The sequence below is a fragment of the Micropterus dolomieu genome, unplaced genomic scaffold (genome assembly GCF_021292245.1).
Source record: "Micropterus dolomieu isolate WLL.071019.BEF.003 ecotype Adirondacks unplaced genomic scaffold, ASM2129224v1 scaffold_81, whole genome shotgun sequence".
Classification (NCBI taxonomy): Eukaryota; Metazoa; Chordata; class Actinopteri; order Centrarchiformes; family Centrarchidae; genus Micropterus; species Micropterus dolomieu.
In genome coordinates, this window is record NW_025744081.1 from 23,647 (window position 1) to 41,445 (window position 17,799).

The window sequence follows — 17,799 nt, forward strand, 5'->3', positions numbered from 1 at the left end:
CACACACACACACACACATACACACAGTCACACACACACACACACACACAGTCACACACACACACACACACACACACACACACACATGGAAGATTACTACATGTGCTGGTGGATGTGTGCCCCACAAGCACACCTCAAAATAAACCCTCTGGGATAGTATTGTTTCATGGGTTGCCACAGCTTTAATGGAATAAATAAGCTAGAAAGTTTTTTTTGTAGTGATTTGCATTTTGTGTCCCTGCCAGTCTTTTAAATATACATTTTAAAAGTTAGTCTCTACAATAATACGAAGCGAAAATAATACGAAAATTAGACATTTTTGGGAAATATGGTTTGTTGCAGAGAGAAAGCAGCCAGTTAGCTTAGCTTAGCACCAAGACCGAAAACAGGGTGAAACCGTTAGCCTAGTTCTGTCCAACACTGTCTGCCAGCACCTCTAAAGTTCGCTAATTAACAAATTACATTTTGTATGTTTATTTTGTACAAAAGATGAAGTATAAAAACAATTCTTCATTTTACAGGGAGTTTATGTGCCAAACTGTTGCTTGGCCTGAGCCAATAACTTCCTGGAGTTTACCCTGCTTGCCTTTCTTGACCAAGAAATAGTTCCCTAATAAAACAGTGAATTCTTGTCTTTACACTTTTTGTACAGATTAAATAAGGTAGATATAACATGTTAATTAACAAGCTTTAGAGGTTCTGATAGGTGGATTTTCTTACCGCTGGACAGAGCCAGGCTACCTGCTTCCAATCTTGGTGCTAAGCTAATTTATCCGGCGTATTTTTACAAACATAACAGTGGCATCAATCTTCTCATCTAACTGTCAGTAAAAAAGAGGAGTGAATTTACCAAAATGTCTATTTTTTCCCTCAAAGACATTATCGTCACCTTTCCACCAGAGAGACTGCAAGACGACCTCCTTTACGAGGAGCATTGAGACAGGTTGTGGTCACCTGACCTAGGTTTGAACTTACCAGAAGTGGGACAGTAAAAAGGCTTCAAGTCAGAGATCAAAATGCGTGCGGCAACAGAAAGTAGGTAGTGCATCAGACACATTATTTATATTACTCATCTCCATTGACCTGCTTTTAAAGATCACAGGGCTAAAAAAGGGCAAAGTGAATATAGAAGAGTGGTTAGATATTCTGTGTTCCCACTTTTAGGCAGGATTACACTGGGGATGTCATTAACAGTAAACTCTAACTGTTCTCAGGCTCTGTGTTGTGTGAGACGGGGGACTTTCCATCCCTTGGTTACCCACATATATAGAGTATATACATTTCAACCACAGATGGCGTGTCAGTATGTATTGTATGAAATAAGGGCAAATTTTATGGCCCCCAACAGCATAATGATAATGTCATTGGCGTGTTTTGGGTTGTGCACTAATATATCAAGACAACACGAGGAGTCTGAAGATAACAAACCGTTTCGATTTTAAACAGAAAATACACAAAAAGAGAATTGTAAGGGAAAGATACCCACAACTTCCTCATCCAAAGACTCCCAGACATAAGTAATTCTCTGTGGAAACCTTCCTCTTTTCCGCACAGATGCTCACAACCAAAGCTAAAAGTGTATTTTTAGTGCTGTGAATGTTCTTCAGGTCATGTGCATTAAAGTTGTCTGAGTCAATAACAACTGATGTGATCAAGATGACATCTTCACAGAGGACTGTAGATCATATCAAAAGAAAAGGAAACGTGCACAATTTGCATTTAAGTAGGTGTTTTTGCCACGACTGAAACATGACTAGATGCATGCTGGTGATAGATCCTCTTCACATTTATATTAAACAAATTAACAACTATTTTTGTACTAGTTGTAATAGCTTTTGCTGACGACGTCATCTTGAGGTCATAAACAGGACCCGTTATGAAAATTACAGTCAAGACAAAAGCTCTACTGTTTTGTTAAATTGTTCAAATATATATTCTAGGGCCCTGTGCATACAGTTAATTGACACAGACAGTGCTTGTGGCACTAGAGGTTTGGTTTCCTCTCTTAACACCAAACAGCAAAAGTGTTGCCCGGAGTCAGTGTGGCTTATCTCTCTCTGCACTCCAAACAGTGGGCTTAAGTGCTGGCTGCGTCACATGTCTCTGCTGTTCACAGGTTTAGAAGAAATCCGTCCACCCTGCATTCACTCCCCCGCAGACCTGCAGTGTTATCTTACCGCTTATCTCTAGAGCATCTAGAAGCTTTTTTTTTACCAGCACAAAAGAACTCATATTATTTTTACATTTGATCTGTTCATTGAGCAGGGATAAAGTCTGAATAACTGTCCACAATCAGGTCACTTTATTTACTCACACACACACACACACACAAAGGAGATATGTGTCATGTATTTCTGATCATTTGATCTTTTAAAACATTTTGTGTTATAACTTCCTTTGGTTGTGTGCGCCACTGGATGTACTGGTTACCATGCTTGGGTATATTGGGTGTCTGTTGTGTTCACTGTCCTCTGGTCCACTGAGGACCAGAGTGTTGGATAGTAAAATGAGTGGGCACACATGGGTTGATGGGGGAGACCCGACTTTTTGGCTCCCTTCAGATTAGGGCAGAGTTTTTAGAGCCTTGCTGAAGTACCCTTAGCAAAACACATTTAAATCCACACATCCATTATTATGTAGTAGAGGCTTTTCCATTAAAGAGGTCATATTATGCTAATTTTCAGGTTCATAATTTATTCAGGGGTTGAACCAAAATAGGTTTATATCGTGTAATTTACAAGAAACACCATATTTTTGTCAGACTGCACATTGCTGCAGCACCTCTTTTCACACTGTGTTGAATGCTCCGTTTTAGCTACAGAGTGAAACAATTCACTTTTATGTGTTTGGAGTTGCACATGCACAGTTCCCAGGTAAGGACTACTAGCCAATCAGAAGCAGAGTAGGGTGGGTCCAGACAAGCAAGGTAGTGTGATCCAAAACAAAGTTGCTTCAGCTGTAACCATGGCTTCAGGTTAGCCGTACATGTTCAAGCCCAAGTCTCATCCCGAAACACAGGCGGAGCAACCCAATCCAGCTTTGCAACCTAGACTGGAGCAAGACATTTCAAAGTTATTAATTTGTAACAAATGTATTTTTCATATGTAACTTTTTAACAATGCATTGTCTGTACATCACAGTAACAACCATTGATTTCCTGGAATGTATCTAATGTCATTTTTATTTCATATTTAGGTGTAGAAACACACACTAGCCGCTAGGCAAGTATATTGATGTGTGTAACACAGTGACGCAGAGGTTATGGAAGTAAAGGCTGAAATACAATCAAGCTGTTTTCAGGCAGTTCAGAGCAGTGTTTTTCTGTGGGAGATTCTGTGGGGTGGACTATGACCTTTTTTCACAACCTATTACATGCAAAAAAACGATTTTTAACACAATAAAGAAAAGGGAAAAAGCCAAAAAGCATAATATGACATCTTTAACATTATCACTGAGAGTGTATGTTGTTATACTGCAGCAGGAGCAGTCACAAGAGAAGTGATGCAACTCCTGTCAGCTCGGTGGTCAAACAGTCATTTGGCAGCTGAAGAGGTGTCTTTTCTGGGGTGTAGAACCAGCACAAAGGCCTCAGTTTAGCATTTAACAGAGCAACAGATAAGGTCCCTGTCATTTAATCTTCGGCGGCATCACAAAGGTCACGACTACAATTCTGTTGCTTTGACCTGAAACCATATGGCAGCCATCAGTGGCTCCTCTTGCACTGGCAAAGAAACCCAACACTGACGTTTCTTGCTAATTCATTGGCCAGACAGTAAGTTCAAAAGATTAGTCATAGGTTTGCATGTGCGTGCGTGTGTGTGTGTGAGTGTGTGTGTGTGTGTGTGTGTGTGTGTGTGTGTGTGTGTGTGTGTGTGTGTGTGTGTGTAGGTGTGTGTGCATCTTTGTGGTAGTGCTGGGCAAGGCCAGAAGTAAAAATGTAACTCATTAGCAAGAATCATTCATGTTCTTTCAGTTTAGTTTGTGTGGTTAGAGCATCACACTGACACAGGGATGGTATAGAAATGATGTTTGCTATTCTGTCATATTCTGTCTGTAATAGTTATAATACCCTTTACTCTCATTCTTTGACCTCAGTGCCATGCGCTTGTTGAGGTAAGAGAGAGAATTAGTGCACAGATGTTGCACAGCAATCACTCAACAGAAAAAACAGACCTATCCTTCTTCGTCCACTCATGCAGAATGTTTAGAGATTATGTCGGGGGGAAAGGGAAGGAAGGAGCAGTATAACGGAGCTGAAAAAGGAAATAGATAATGGATGGATGTGTAGTGAAGTTAGTCAATAGAGGGTAAAATAAGCTTTCAGTAACCAGGTCAAGCGTGCACCTATTGGAATCTTGCCTGGAGAAGCATGCATGTTGTACGTCTGAGACAGGCAGGCCAGACTCAATTAAATGTTGATTTTTGTGTATTTTTGCTTGAGGCAGAGCGCTCCGTATTTGTTTGTAAAAGAGTGTTTACAAAAGAGTGTTTGTGCCAACACATCCATCAAAAGGTGCACATTTCTCTCCTCGAGCGGAATTTATCTTCTGTTTCCCAACGGGAAGCTGGCACTTGACTGCCGGGGTCAATGTTGGGGGTCATCAGATAAGAAGGATCAGGGTCAGGCCATTACCTTAATCCAGTGTTCGTACCAGCCTCTCTCATGACCTGTGCTGCTCTCCGTGCCCTCGGTTAAATGTCAAGTTACGTTGTCAAAGTGGTAAAATGCATACCTAAAAAAGAAAAGACAATGAGTGTGAGGAGGGATGGCAGGAGGTGCAGCAGGGGTCTAAATCTCACACCCTCCCGATACAGCCTGAAGCACTTCAGTCTTTAAAACTGATGTCACACACACAAACAGACCTGGCCTGGACATGGCCCAGACAATCACATGCACATGAAATGGGAAACTAGTTTCAATAGGGACTTTGCCAAAGTTATAGATATGTTATTTTATTTGTTGCCAGAAAAACAGCCACCTAAGTACTTAAAAAAGGAAGCTGAAGAAAGCGTTTCATTTTCCAATGGTCCTGGAAAACACCTTACTTTCTCCCACTGATTATTACAGTAATGCTTTATGAGATTGTTTTCCAACTAACTACTAGATACGGTAGGTAATCAGTGTAAATCATTAGCAAGAATGAAGAAAACTCATATCCAATCATTTTCTGATTGTGTTTTATAGTGTATTTTATTGTGTCATTCTAAGTCACCTTTGAATTGGTCAGAAACCTCCCAGGTTTATTGGCTGCACACGGTTGCCTCCCCTGTGGTCAAACTCCACACGCCACCCGGGAAGTGGGGCTTTGATCAGCACACTGGGCACATTCTTCCCATCATCCTCTCACTTCCCTCCCCGGTGTTTATTATTGGCTGCAGCTGGAACACCTCCAGTTGCCTTAGACCTCACTCCACCAAGGTCGTGCTGACATTGTCCCACCCCACAAAGCTGAAGCAGCCCACCTCCGTTTGACTTTAACTCAAGTTAGCATATGCAATTGCAGCAGCATGAAGAAATGTTTCTGCACAAGTTCAGATCAAACGTGTCATCATGAGTTGTGTCAGCCTAAAGATCATTGTCATTATATTGCAAGTCATGGGAGATGATTTCTTCCCCTTTCTTCTCTGTTAAAGAACATTTTATCAAGCTGCTTTGTTTTCATGACCATTGACCTCTGCTTGTAGACAACGATCTTCATGGAAACAACAGTACAAAAATAGTTCACCAGCTACTTTGATCACTCTACATAACAAACGGATACAGACTCATCTGCATGCGACTGTTGACAGGGAAGTGCTTCTGTCACTTTATCTGTGTCAGTTCACATCTCTTCTGTGTTTTAAGCTTTTTTTTAGCTGTTGGTAATCCATACGTTACAGAACTGCATTATGAAATGACAAGCCCTATTTACAATCAGGGTTTGAACATTTCTCTGAAGCTTTAGCATTGCTGTTTCAAAAAAGTAAATGTATATCACGAACTGAACAATACAATTCCAGCCAAATGAGTTCATAAGGTTTTTGGCAACATTTTCTTATATGTGTTGATTTATCACATTGTGTTTGAACTGGGTTAGTGGGTAATCTGAAAGTACCTCTTAGAGTTAGTAAGTGCAGTAACTTTCCCAACACTTCAGTAAGGGGGTCAGGGTAAAAGGTGGAGAAGGAAATTTACATTCTGGCCAAGTAAGATTGGTAATAATGATACAGCTGTCTTCTAATTGCACGATGACCTCAGTGGCCACATCCAATCAAGTTCAAAATTACATATCACCCGCAGCCAAATCTGTAATAACCTCAACAATTAAAGGAAAGTTACCAGATACCAAAGAGAAGAAGAGAAGAAAGAAATTGCAACTTGATCCTTTCATACACATTAAAAGCGCCACTGTAAAGCACAATATAAACAATACTTAAAAAGATAATTAACTGCAGCTCCAGATTCCAAAGACTTGCTCAAGAACTGGCAATCCAGCCCACATACAATATCCCATCACTAAATAATCACTGTGCTGGCTAATGACATCCAGTCATCACTTTTTCCCCGCTGTAGTCTGCGATGACTAAAGCGTGCCGTCTTCTATTAGTTTTCTCCTTGAATACATTTCGAGGTGCCCTAACGTCAGTGAATCTGTCAGCCCTGGATACACACATCTGTGAGTGAGGTTTTCACATGAAGATGACTGATAGCTCATGCTGTTACTTGCCAGCTGGGCTGGTTCTACTTGGCAATATGTGAGTCATGCCATTAAAGTCTTAAAGTCTCTAAGGTGGAATAGAGACTACTGCATCATTATCTAATCAGACTGCAGGTTTGATACCGCTAGCATCCGCTGTGAAAAGCATATAAAGAATCATTCCTTCAGGCAGTTGGGGTGGATGATGGGAAATGCCAAGTCAGAGGTGTGCACGTATATGTGCGTGACTGAGTGTCCATGTTCAAGTGTTTAACCCTAAAATGCAGAATTTGGCAACATTGCAGCTGCCACAGAGAATGCCCAATAAAGCTGACGAATATCACTGCTGGATAACAAAAAATAAATGTGGGTTTAATTAACAGCTCACACGACTGACTGGCAGTAATCTCACTAACCTAAAACAGATTGAATTAGACATTCTTCCTTTCAGTAAAGCTGCAACTGGACCACTGTTTTTACTAAATTTGAATGGTGTTATTAATCCAGAACCAAGATTGTTCTCCGATGATGTACCCACACAAACACACACAAAATCAGTCATATTTTTGGAACCCTAATTCAGTCCATGAGGGTTATTTTGTAAACCAAGACTTTCAGCTATTTATAACCCTTTACTATAATATAATGTGTTTTCATTTTGTGGTACTAAATATTTAGCAAGTCATGATGTCACTTTTTAAATGATGATTGTCTCATTTTTCACTGACTCTGCTCAGATAAATTCTCACTGCTCCATGTGGAAGCGAGGGTCCTTTGTACTAACTGTGGGACTTTCATTACTGTGTTGAAGAACTCCTTTAGTCCCAGCTTTCTTCTTCAGTTTCGGGTGAGTGCTAGTAACATAATGATTTGCTTCGCTGACCTCAACCCATTCCAATAACACAGCTCCAACTTGAAGAAACGGTCCTTTAACCTCTAGGGGAGGCTTCAAGTCAAAGCAACTTGCAAAAGGAAAAGACCGAATGTTCATTAGCTCTCTAGCTTGGCTCCTTCTGGAGGTGAATTGATTTAATGGCCTCAGTGAAATATTGCTCTCATCCTGGCCTTGGACCGCTCTTGCCCCCTAACCCCTTCCTTGCCCCCCCAGAACAGCCCCGAATTCCAGGAAAAAGTTGCTGCGAAGTACTGGCTTCCATAAATCACGGTTCCACTCCCCAACCGCTCCCTGCAGAGCACCAAGGGAGAAACATCATCCCCTTCCCTTTCTCCACCCCCCTCCAGATCCACCCCCTCCTCTGACTCAGTTTTAATGCAGCGTAGAGTGGCATATGAGAACTTCCTCCTCCATTTTACCATAACCTCAACAGGTCTTGCTTTGAGTCGCTCACTGTGCACTCAGATCTTTACGGCCCCGTCTGTCACACCACTGTGGCGTCAAAGTCAAGCCACTTCAATCAGTCTCCCTGCTTTATTAACCTGTTAGTGTTTCTGCATGTGGTCATGGTGTTGTTAGGCTTTTATTGGCCACAATCCACAACAACGGTGCCAGTCAAGTCTGACTGACTTCTATCTCCCAAGTGTGTTTTTATAGAGCCAAACAACAAAAAACTTGGGATTGCTGGAGGGAAGCCCAACCCATGTGAATGATAGACCTGTCTCTGCATGCCCATTAGATGCAGGAGAGCTGATTAATACACAGGGTTAAGTTCACATATGAATAGCTCTGTTTCTAGGACAGTAGGGCTAAGGGCTCTGACAGGAACTCTCGGCACAGCTCTCATGAATAGCACATAAACAAAGAACATCCGTAAACAGTTTAGAAGACCCATTTGGACTTTGTTCTAGAAGTGTGGGTGGGAAGGAGGGATTCGGAAAGGGGACGGGGACTGGAGGGGTGAGAGAGTGAAGCGCTGCAGCTGATACTCCCTCTATGGCGGCCCGTTTGGGAGGAGCAACATCAGGCTGCCTCTGTTCTCCTTTGGGACGTTCTGCCTGTACAAACAAACCTACTCCAGGCCTCTGCTCTAATGGGAACCAGACCTACTCAAGGACCAAATCCTCTTTCTCTTTCTTCCCTCCTCTTCTCCCCACCCGCCATCCACCCTGACCCCCCACCCCACCCCTCTGTATGACCAACACTCTGCCGACACAAACTCCAGCTGAAGGACGCACTTCAATTATCCCAAACAGACCTGAAAATATTCCCCGTTCCTTTCCTCAGTTTTCCCACACAGAAACGGTTCATGACGTTCCACATCTCTACATCAGCGCTGACCCTCGTGACCCTCAAGCAGCCAGACTCCAGTGACCGGCACTTATCTCCACAGATACACTTTCTCTGACTTTCACATGCTTTCTCTATCACTCCTCCTATCTTTCCGTCTCATTCTCCTTTCCTTCCATGTATATATAAGACATTAACACACAAAGCTTTCCATTGTCTCACGCCGATACTGATGAGCTTTTCTTTTACAGTCCAATGCATTTCTCTCTATTTCTCTATCGGCTCTGATTAAATGTTTTTTTTATATATAACATTATGGTACGTTTTCCGTACAAGCGACTGCATAATTAGATCTCCACCAAATGACGAAAGCATCCTTACCGTTGTGGCCTGCTGGGTGCTGAATGAGAGCAGCTCATCTCTGACTACAAAGTCTGAATGTTCTCATTGTGAGGGTTCAGAGTTTATCAGTGAATGTCCTCCCAGTCTCGCTGCTGTCTCTATCTGAATGTTCTGTTTCACTAAAGAATGAATATTGGCCCGGAGTCAGATAGAGTGGGAAAAAAAGGCTCTTAAAACACATAGAGCCTCCACATTGACTGCAGATCTGACGCAGAGAGGGCTGATTGTTATATGGCCTGGTGACAGTGGGCCTCAAAGACATGTAGAGCTGTTTAAATGGCATCATAATTCAAATGTATCAATGGATTATTTTTCCTGCGAATAAAATACATGTTAATGCTTCCTTCTGTCCCTCTTCTTTTTACTGTACAACCCTGGTGTGTAGACGTGCATGTAAACGTGCACATGAACACTGTTTTCAAGGCCAAAAAAGTATTTTATTTGAGCGTGCTAGAATCAGTGATACAGTCAATGACGCCAAGTGCCTGGAAGTACGGCAGATTTCTTGAGGAGAATGGACCGTGTCTGAAGAGTTGGAACAAGTTCACAAACAGGATGGATGTGACTGTTCAGCTCTGTTCCCTCCCACACATCTGGGCACAAACCCGTCAATGTTCCCTTAGGCAAAGATCTGTGATGAGCTGAGCTGAGTTGCTGCCCAGTTAACAGTAATTTCACCCCTCCACCCCCCCATTCGATTTTTGCCTGGTCTTGTGCGTTCCTCTGAGATTCTCTGTATTTCTATGTCTCCACTGAAGCGCTATAGGCTTACTGGCAGTGCCTGTGTCTTTATGCCGTGCATGCCAGGAGTGGCGTAGCCAAGCCCAGATACAACCCTCTAGAACTGAAGTGTTTTTTGTGGAGTCAGCACAAAGCAGGACCTGCCGGTAACAAACGTGTTGCAACTCACACACTTCTGGATAGGAGTGGGAGGTGTGGATGTGAAAGACATTAGTCTGAAAGTGTGTTTACAACTTTCAGTGTTTGCTCATATTGGATGTGTGTAATCTGCTTGTGCTTTTAGGAGCATGCATTGGAGAGCCCTTGTGTATTTGCATGAAATAGCTCCAGGATACATTAATTGGTTCTCCATTGATCTGCGGTAAACATGTGATCACAGTTTGATAGAGGAAATGGAAATTGATCAATGCTGTAGCGTATTAAAAAAAACATTCACCAGTTTGACAGAAATATGACCAAGAATTACATTTTTTGCATACTGTATATTTCTTGTTGTTATACTGTAATAAAATAGTGTCACGTGGCCTTGTCTGTTTTTACAGAAAAATATAAAATCTTGCAACATAACCAAAAAGAAATAATATGTGCTATGCTCGTCTTGATAAGGGTGTGTCCAGCCAGGAGTTGAATCAGAGTTGGTATATATTCCCACTGATGTCATTTGTTGAGGCAACAGAGCTTTGGCAGGAAGGGGCTAACGAATGGTCAAGGTCATCGACCCATTTCAGGGAAAAAGCCACCAATCAGTTTGTGTGTCCATGATGTTTCAAATTAATGATTACTCCCTGATGTAAGGGGGGACAGAGCAGTCTTTGTCTATTAATGGTCATACACACGCCACATTTTTGTCCATTAATGTTTTTAATATACAAACATCTTTTGTCATTTGTTAAAAGCTCCTTCCTCTTTGCTCCTTTCTTTTCTAATCTGATCTCTTCCTCCACATTGTTCCACTGCCACATTGGAACCATTTGGAGCTGGGGAAGTAGAGACACCTGGATCTTGCTACTTTTCCACTTAGATTGTTCTCCTTCTAGAGTAGCCTAAGCCAAAGTCTATGGTCATGTGATGATGTGGCATGGGCTGATAGTGAGAAACTAGGAAACGTGGGGACTCCACACCCCCATGGTCCCTCAACGCTCTCCCCTCTCCTGAATCAAAAACGCAGAGATGTGTGGGATTACTCTCACAGGAGGAACTTGAACCCTCTGACTTCCTGCCCGCTGATGAGGTCACTGGTCTCAGTGGGAGTGTCTGTGAAATGCCTGCTCAATAACAGCCGAGTGACGGCAAGGCACGGCAGGACAGGGAGGAGGGACAAAAGGGAGGAATGGGACATGTAGCAAGGGTAGACTAGATGACAGGTTGATGTGGGGCTGTAAGAGGCGGGGGGGGGGGACTGTCCAGTGCCTGTCTCTAGTGAGCCCGAGGCAATTGGCGGAGAACAGAATGTGTTCACGTTATGGAGAGGACTCAGCTTTCTCTTAAAAAAAATTAGACAAAGTGGGGTACACAGCCAGGAAAATCTCACAAAATGGTGGAGAATGTTCCCGTCTGACAAAACTCTCTGTTTTTCATTAATCACATATGCATCGGTTCATAATATCTATCTGAGGCGGTGCATAGACCTAAAATCTGACTTTATGCATTAATCTTTGGGTTCAGATACATACCAAAATGCTCTGCTTTGCCCTGAGGCTGGCCTCATTTATGACCAACATAATGATGCCTTCAACAAGACAGATTGCCTGTCATGTTATCACAATAAAGTACTTCTGCACAAAAGGGGAGATTCTTACACTGTATGTGATTTAAGGAACCTCTAACTTGTGGTATCACATGCTGCTCCTTGTCAGCTGGCTTGCCTCTCAATGCTCCCGGCTGATGTCATCACACTCTTGATTAAAGAGCGGTTCCAGTGAAGGTCAGGTTGCTCTGAGGTAACTTCTGCTCCCTAAAAGCAGAAGGGCCTGAGCTGCTGTGAGGCTAACGAGGGAGAGCACCTGGTGCACAGTGCCTAAGGCTGCGGACCTATAGGTAGGGGTTAGGGGAAGGAAGGGAGGGGCAGAATGGTGATCGCACATACAAAGCCATCTTGTTTTAGGCTATGCCCAGATGGAGCTGCTCTGTTGCCAAGGGTCCAGAGCCCTACATCCTGCTGTCCAGTGAAAGACCCAGTCTTCAAACAAGCTGCATGAACAAAGAGCCACACAGGCTCTGTGCATGAGCACCAATACACCACCTCTCCAACACACATAGAAAGAGCCCACTGTATTTTTCACTGTATCTCACTTCATCTCTGTTTTTGCTTCCCAATGCCACCCTCATTCAACTTCAAGTATTTCTCAAGAGGTCACGGTTTCATACCCTAACTCTCAGAAAACAATGCAATTAAGTAGTTTTCTGTAAAACTCACACAGCTTGGTCAAAACGCACACAGCAACTCCCCCGTCATCGTCTCTCTGTGTTTCACCCTCGGGCAGCAACAGCATAATGCCTTCCAGATGTTAAAATGCTGTAGTCTCCAGCCCAACCAAACCTTGGAAGTCAGTGCCCCTCACTCATGGTGTTAATGGTGCCCAGGAGGCCTCAGAAGGGGGAGGGGAAGGGGGGCTCCTACTGAGCCTACAAAATGACCTCAGCATCCTTTCCCTTTCACGGGGTAATCGCTGATCTGTCCTCTCTTTCCACTGATCAGCAGGGTTTCAAATGAAAAGCTGCATGGACATGGGTGTGGTTTAAAAAGACATCCTGGTAACATTTGAGAAAGGAAGGTGTGCTTACAAACAGGATAACAAAGTCCTCTGCAGCTGTTCAGATGGGTAGTGGTGGTAAATACTATTAGGTTTCATTTGTCTGCATCCTCGGGTTGGGTCTTTGAGTATCTTGTGTCAGCTGCTCCTCATCAACTTATTACAATCCTACCAGTGTTTCTCTTCTTTCCTTTTCTCAGTCCAGTTCTACGAGCTTCTAGCACTAAAAAAAAAAAAATCAATGGCGACTCTCCAGAGATAGCTTGTGTTACCGTTTTGCCCCCTTTCCCTCCTCGTGAACCTCACTAAATGATCTTGTGTCACAGTCTCAGATTTATGTTCCATACAATGTTCCAAGCTGTGCTCTATTAATCTGTAAAAGGCTAATCTTTAGGGCCCTATCTGTTTCTCAGTATGGACACTCAAATGCCCTGGGACATGGTAGACAGCCACGGCCCCACAGACAATGTTTATAAAAATGTTTTAAATCTCCTCTTTAAAGCCAGTGATGGAGCTCATCTGTCTGCTATAGAAAATGTAAGTGTATTTCTTCATTTGTTACGGAATTTTGTGGCAGTTGGATGATGAAATGCATCTATCAGTGAGACAGTACTGTTTCCAAAGATGGTTTTGGAGTGTTTCTGTTATTTTGGCAACTTGCAGTATAGCTTGTAATGACTATTCGAAAAATACTAGCAAAGCTGGGGCAAAGGGACATGAAACGAAATGACACATCAACATTGTAGCTCGCCAATGGATCCACTGAGGCCATGAGTGAGCCCCAGATGCAAACCTAAAAGAAGAAAGAGTGAGCTGGAGAGAGTAGGAAAAAGCTCCAGGCTGCGGGGCTCTGTGAGAAAGTGTCCATCTGCAGCACATGTTGGAGTCAGCCCAAAACAAACAAGTTAAAATTAAACCACAGAAAGACAGCCAATCTCCATGTTTAAAGTTCTTACAAACAGAGGATTACCGTGTTACCATTTCAAAGGTCTGAGAAATTAGCACTTTTGTGGTTCATCCCACCGCAATACAAACTATAATGTCTGGATATTCTCGCAGGTGCCATCATGAAAGTTACTCAGCTGTGTAAGTCAAGTGTAGGAGGTCAAAGAACTTTCATTTTTGTTTTCCTTAACATTACAAATTCTAACAGTTACCTTAGGTAAATACAGTGGCATGCATAAAATATTCAGTGAAATTAAAAGAACTGGATGTCTGTTTTAATTGTGACATTAACCCTCTACTGTATTTCACAAATTAATGTGTTCAAATTATAATAACACACTCAGGGTGTTAATAACTAATACTGCTAGAAAGTATACTCTGTTCCTTGGAGATAAAACAAGACGAAAATAAGTCAAGCCAAAAATTGTTGAATCATCACTTTAAAACTGAGTTCACAGAACGATGAGACGTGTCATCAACATTTGAATAATATTTCCTGCCAAATATGTGTTCAACGGTCTGGTTCGACTTGCAACATTAGCAGTTTATACTGTATTTCAGCAGTTTTTGATGACTAAAAGAAAGCATTCCTTCTTATAGAACATGGAGGCCTCTGAGCACATGTGAAGTACTCTCCTACCTGTCACAAATAAAGATGAATTCAAATTAATTGTGGACTCACAGGATGCCCACTTTTCAACTTAGTTGACTTTGACCGTGCTAATTAGATTTCCCCATAGGCTTTGTTATGACCTCAGAGTTAGTGTATGTGGTCGCTGTGGTTGCCACTGCTGAGGTTGCCACTGCTGAGGTTGCCATTGCTGGTGGTTTCCCAAATCCATATGATATCCAACTGTTTGCAGCAACCCCTTTACCCAAAGTCTCTGCACAGGAGGGAGTGGGTTTGAGCTTTTATGTTTGATTTAACACTGTGCTGCCATCTAGAGGTAACTAATAATAATCAGATGCAGTTTTATCGTTGGGTCCTGGAAAGAATACTGTAAGGGGAAAGTATTGCCCCTTGAAAACATTTTCTGTTATGCCTACATCAACTTACAGATCATGAAATATGAAATGTTTGTCTTGAAGTGAAAGATTGTGCACTGTGATTTACTTCAGGATCACTTTGTTGAATTCAACACGTGGGGGAGCCAGAGATCAGTGACTTCCATGCCCTGACCTCTGCAGTGTATGTATTAAAGTAAGCTCAGGACAGAACAAAGAGCTATTAGATAAAACATTGACACATGTGTACTTTCTCCCTGGGTAATTATTTAACGTCATGAACAGACGGAGCAATCGCATCCAGATGATGTAGGAAGGTCTTTGGCGTTCAACTCGAAAAATATTTACAGTTTATTACTCCCAAAATTCATGACATCATTCTTCACAATCTCTTCACACAGCACATGCCGTTCCTAAACTCAGTTAACTTAAAAACTAAAACTATTGAGGATATTGCAAATACAAATGATCACTTATTGACTTCAGCTGTTTTTCTGTTTCTGTCTGTAACTTAACATCATATAAAAATAAATTTCTGATTAGATGAAACGGAATATGCTTATGTCTGAGCTCTCTGCCTGTCCCCCATCATGCAGCCCCTAAACATTCCCATATGGCTATGATGTCAAGCTTTTTGTTACAGAGCAATGACTGTCTCTTGGGTCCATCAAGCTCAGATAGAGTGGTTAGACAATCCCTGAATCAGAGGATCTGAAACCCACTGTCAGCAAAAATCTGCTGAAGTGTTTTTGAGCAGAACCAGTTTAAGGATGCTTTTCATAGCTAATCTGAAATAAAGGAACAAGAGATGGGAATCCCTTACAAAAACAAGTCAAGTGATTCATAGTTTTCTCTGGAAACTGCACAGCATATTAAAATGTGTCTTGTTTTATCTTTTTCAGATTTCTACAGTTGTGATTGGGGGATATTTGGCGGATCCTCTGACTCATTCTCCCCTGCCAACTTGGAATTCCTGGAAGAAGTTAATTGTTGTCAGTAAACAGTTGAGCAAAGGGACTCAAAGGGACAGATCGTTCTAAGAGAGGCCTTCTCGTATGACTCAGCTGGACAGGAGTGAGCCTCCCTTCATGAAACAATATAACAAAACAATGTAATTATAACTGTGAACAAAGGTCTTCAGTCTCAGCTGAGACGCTCAGTAGCCATCACAACTAACAATCGCTCATTTCCAACTGAAGAGAGCTGTTGCATTTAAAAGGAGACAGGAGAAAGGAGCAAGTATGATGGTGGAAATGAAGGGGTGGGTTAAATTCAAACAGACAACTAAAAGACAAGAGAGGTATTTAGAGTTGCTGACCTAAAAGGATTTAGCAACTGAATGCTAACTTTACATTGGCAGGGAGAGATCCAAATCTACTCAGTGTTCACTCAAACCACAAAATGTACTGTCTTTGCTTATGAGCAAAGGTAAAGGTGAAGGTGAAATAGTGGAACAGTGTGATTATTTCAAGTAAACTGATACAATGCAGGAAAGAGAACAGGGATCCACTACACATAGTGTCCAGTAAGCAAAACAGGAGGTCATCTGATAAGAAATACAACCAGGAAACAAGTCTTTCAGTCTGAGGCTATGTTTGGCATGGCTCCACCACTCTTGCACTGATTTTAAACACTCTTCCTCTTCAGACTCTAAGGACTAAATTGGACATTTCCTGTTTGGTATCTGGTTCCTGCATTCATTACGCTTACCCTTTCCTTTTCCATTATTAACTATTTAATTAAGACAATATTAATACTTTTTTATAATTGATGGACCAACTTTGTTTTTGCACAGAGAACTTTGTGAGGAAGTGCCAAAATATCCACAAGAATAGGTCAACAAATTAAAGTCAGTAATTTTTGTTGATAACTAATTTCAGCCATACTGCCGGCATGGCTCTAGGGATGGCAATCTTGGTCTGTTGTTCAGTCGGCCAACCACTGTGTTCCAGACTGTATGGATTGCCACAAAATTTTGTACAGACATTTATGATGCCCAAAGACACCTCAGAGACCAATCAGGATGAATTGTAATCACTTTGCCAATCAGTTGACTTTCTATGTCGCACCATCATAAGGTAGAAATTTTAATTTGTCCAAATAACAGTAAAACTACTGACATCACCATCAGCCTCACTGTGTGTTTTGTGCATATTAGTAAACGCTGGCATGCTAACACACTAAATTAAGAAAGCCTCACATAGTGCTAGCATGGCAGTAGAGTCTTTGTCTTGTTATTCGTGTGTTTTCTCTATACTGAATTGTCATTCACTTGCATAAATAAAGCGAATTTCCACTAGCATGAAGTATATTTGATAACGTAAAGGTTGGGCATGTGTTGTAATAATAAAATTATTACAATATTCTTATGTGAAGGTTTTGGATGCATATATGAGTGATCAAATAGGCTTGCATCTGGAATGTTGTAACTTCTGTGAGAGAGTTTGCATGAAACCAAATATATTTTACAGTATCCTTCCCCAAACGCATATGTGCATTCCAGATATGACCTATGCTCAGTTTAATGATCAAGGGAAGAACGCAATCCTTGGCAGGGGAATATATCTTACTCAATGTTGTGGTATGTAAGCTCTTAACTCTCAGCGGGGAGTTTGTGCAGTGTGAGGTCCAAAAGGAAATCAAGGAAAGCGTGTTGAAACTACATTCTAACCAAATTTGAATATAAAGACAAATGATTTCCCTTGCGTAACAGCATATTGGATCTGGGGGAAAAAATTGTAGTTTTACTCTGAAATTCCTTTGAATTTCTGACAAAGTTGGGAGGTGAATTATCTTTAGTAGATGAGTAAGAAATCCTCTTTGGAAACCAGTTGAATAAGCTGAACTGTAATATCAAAGGTATGCAATATACCCAGCAGGTAAGAGAATATTATCCTTTGTGGAGGACAGGGCAACATGTTGTTGCAAAGTGTAAAAAGCCACTCTAGGAAAGTCTGTCCAGCTACCCTGACACTGGTATATTTCTCTTGCACAAGATTCCAGCAGGGACACAAGGAATCTGTGGACATAGAGGGACCTCTGTTAGACTCATGCATTTTCCATGATCACATTACAGTAAGCTTTGCTTCAG

General features: G+C 41.8%; 1 long non-coding RNA gene across 1 annotated transcript; it reads right to left on the bottom strand.

Annotated features, from left to right (window-relative positions):
* Nucleotides 1–2,674: 2,674 nt before the first annotated feature.
* Nucleotides 2,675–9,367, bottom strand: LOC123967152. The gene is made up of 3 exons (XR_006824201.1): nucleotides 9,244–9,367; nucleotides 4,634–4,733; nucleotides 2,675–3,051 (listed from the first exon to the last, which is right to left on the bottom strand). It is a non-coding gene; the product is annotated as an uncharacterized LOC123967152 (long non-coding RNA).
* Between the last annotated feature and the right edge of the window lie 8,432 nt (nucleotides 9,368–17,799).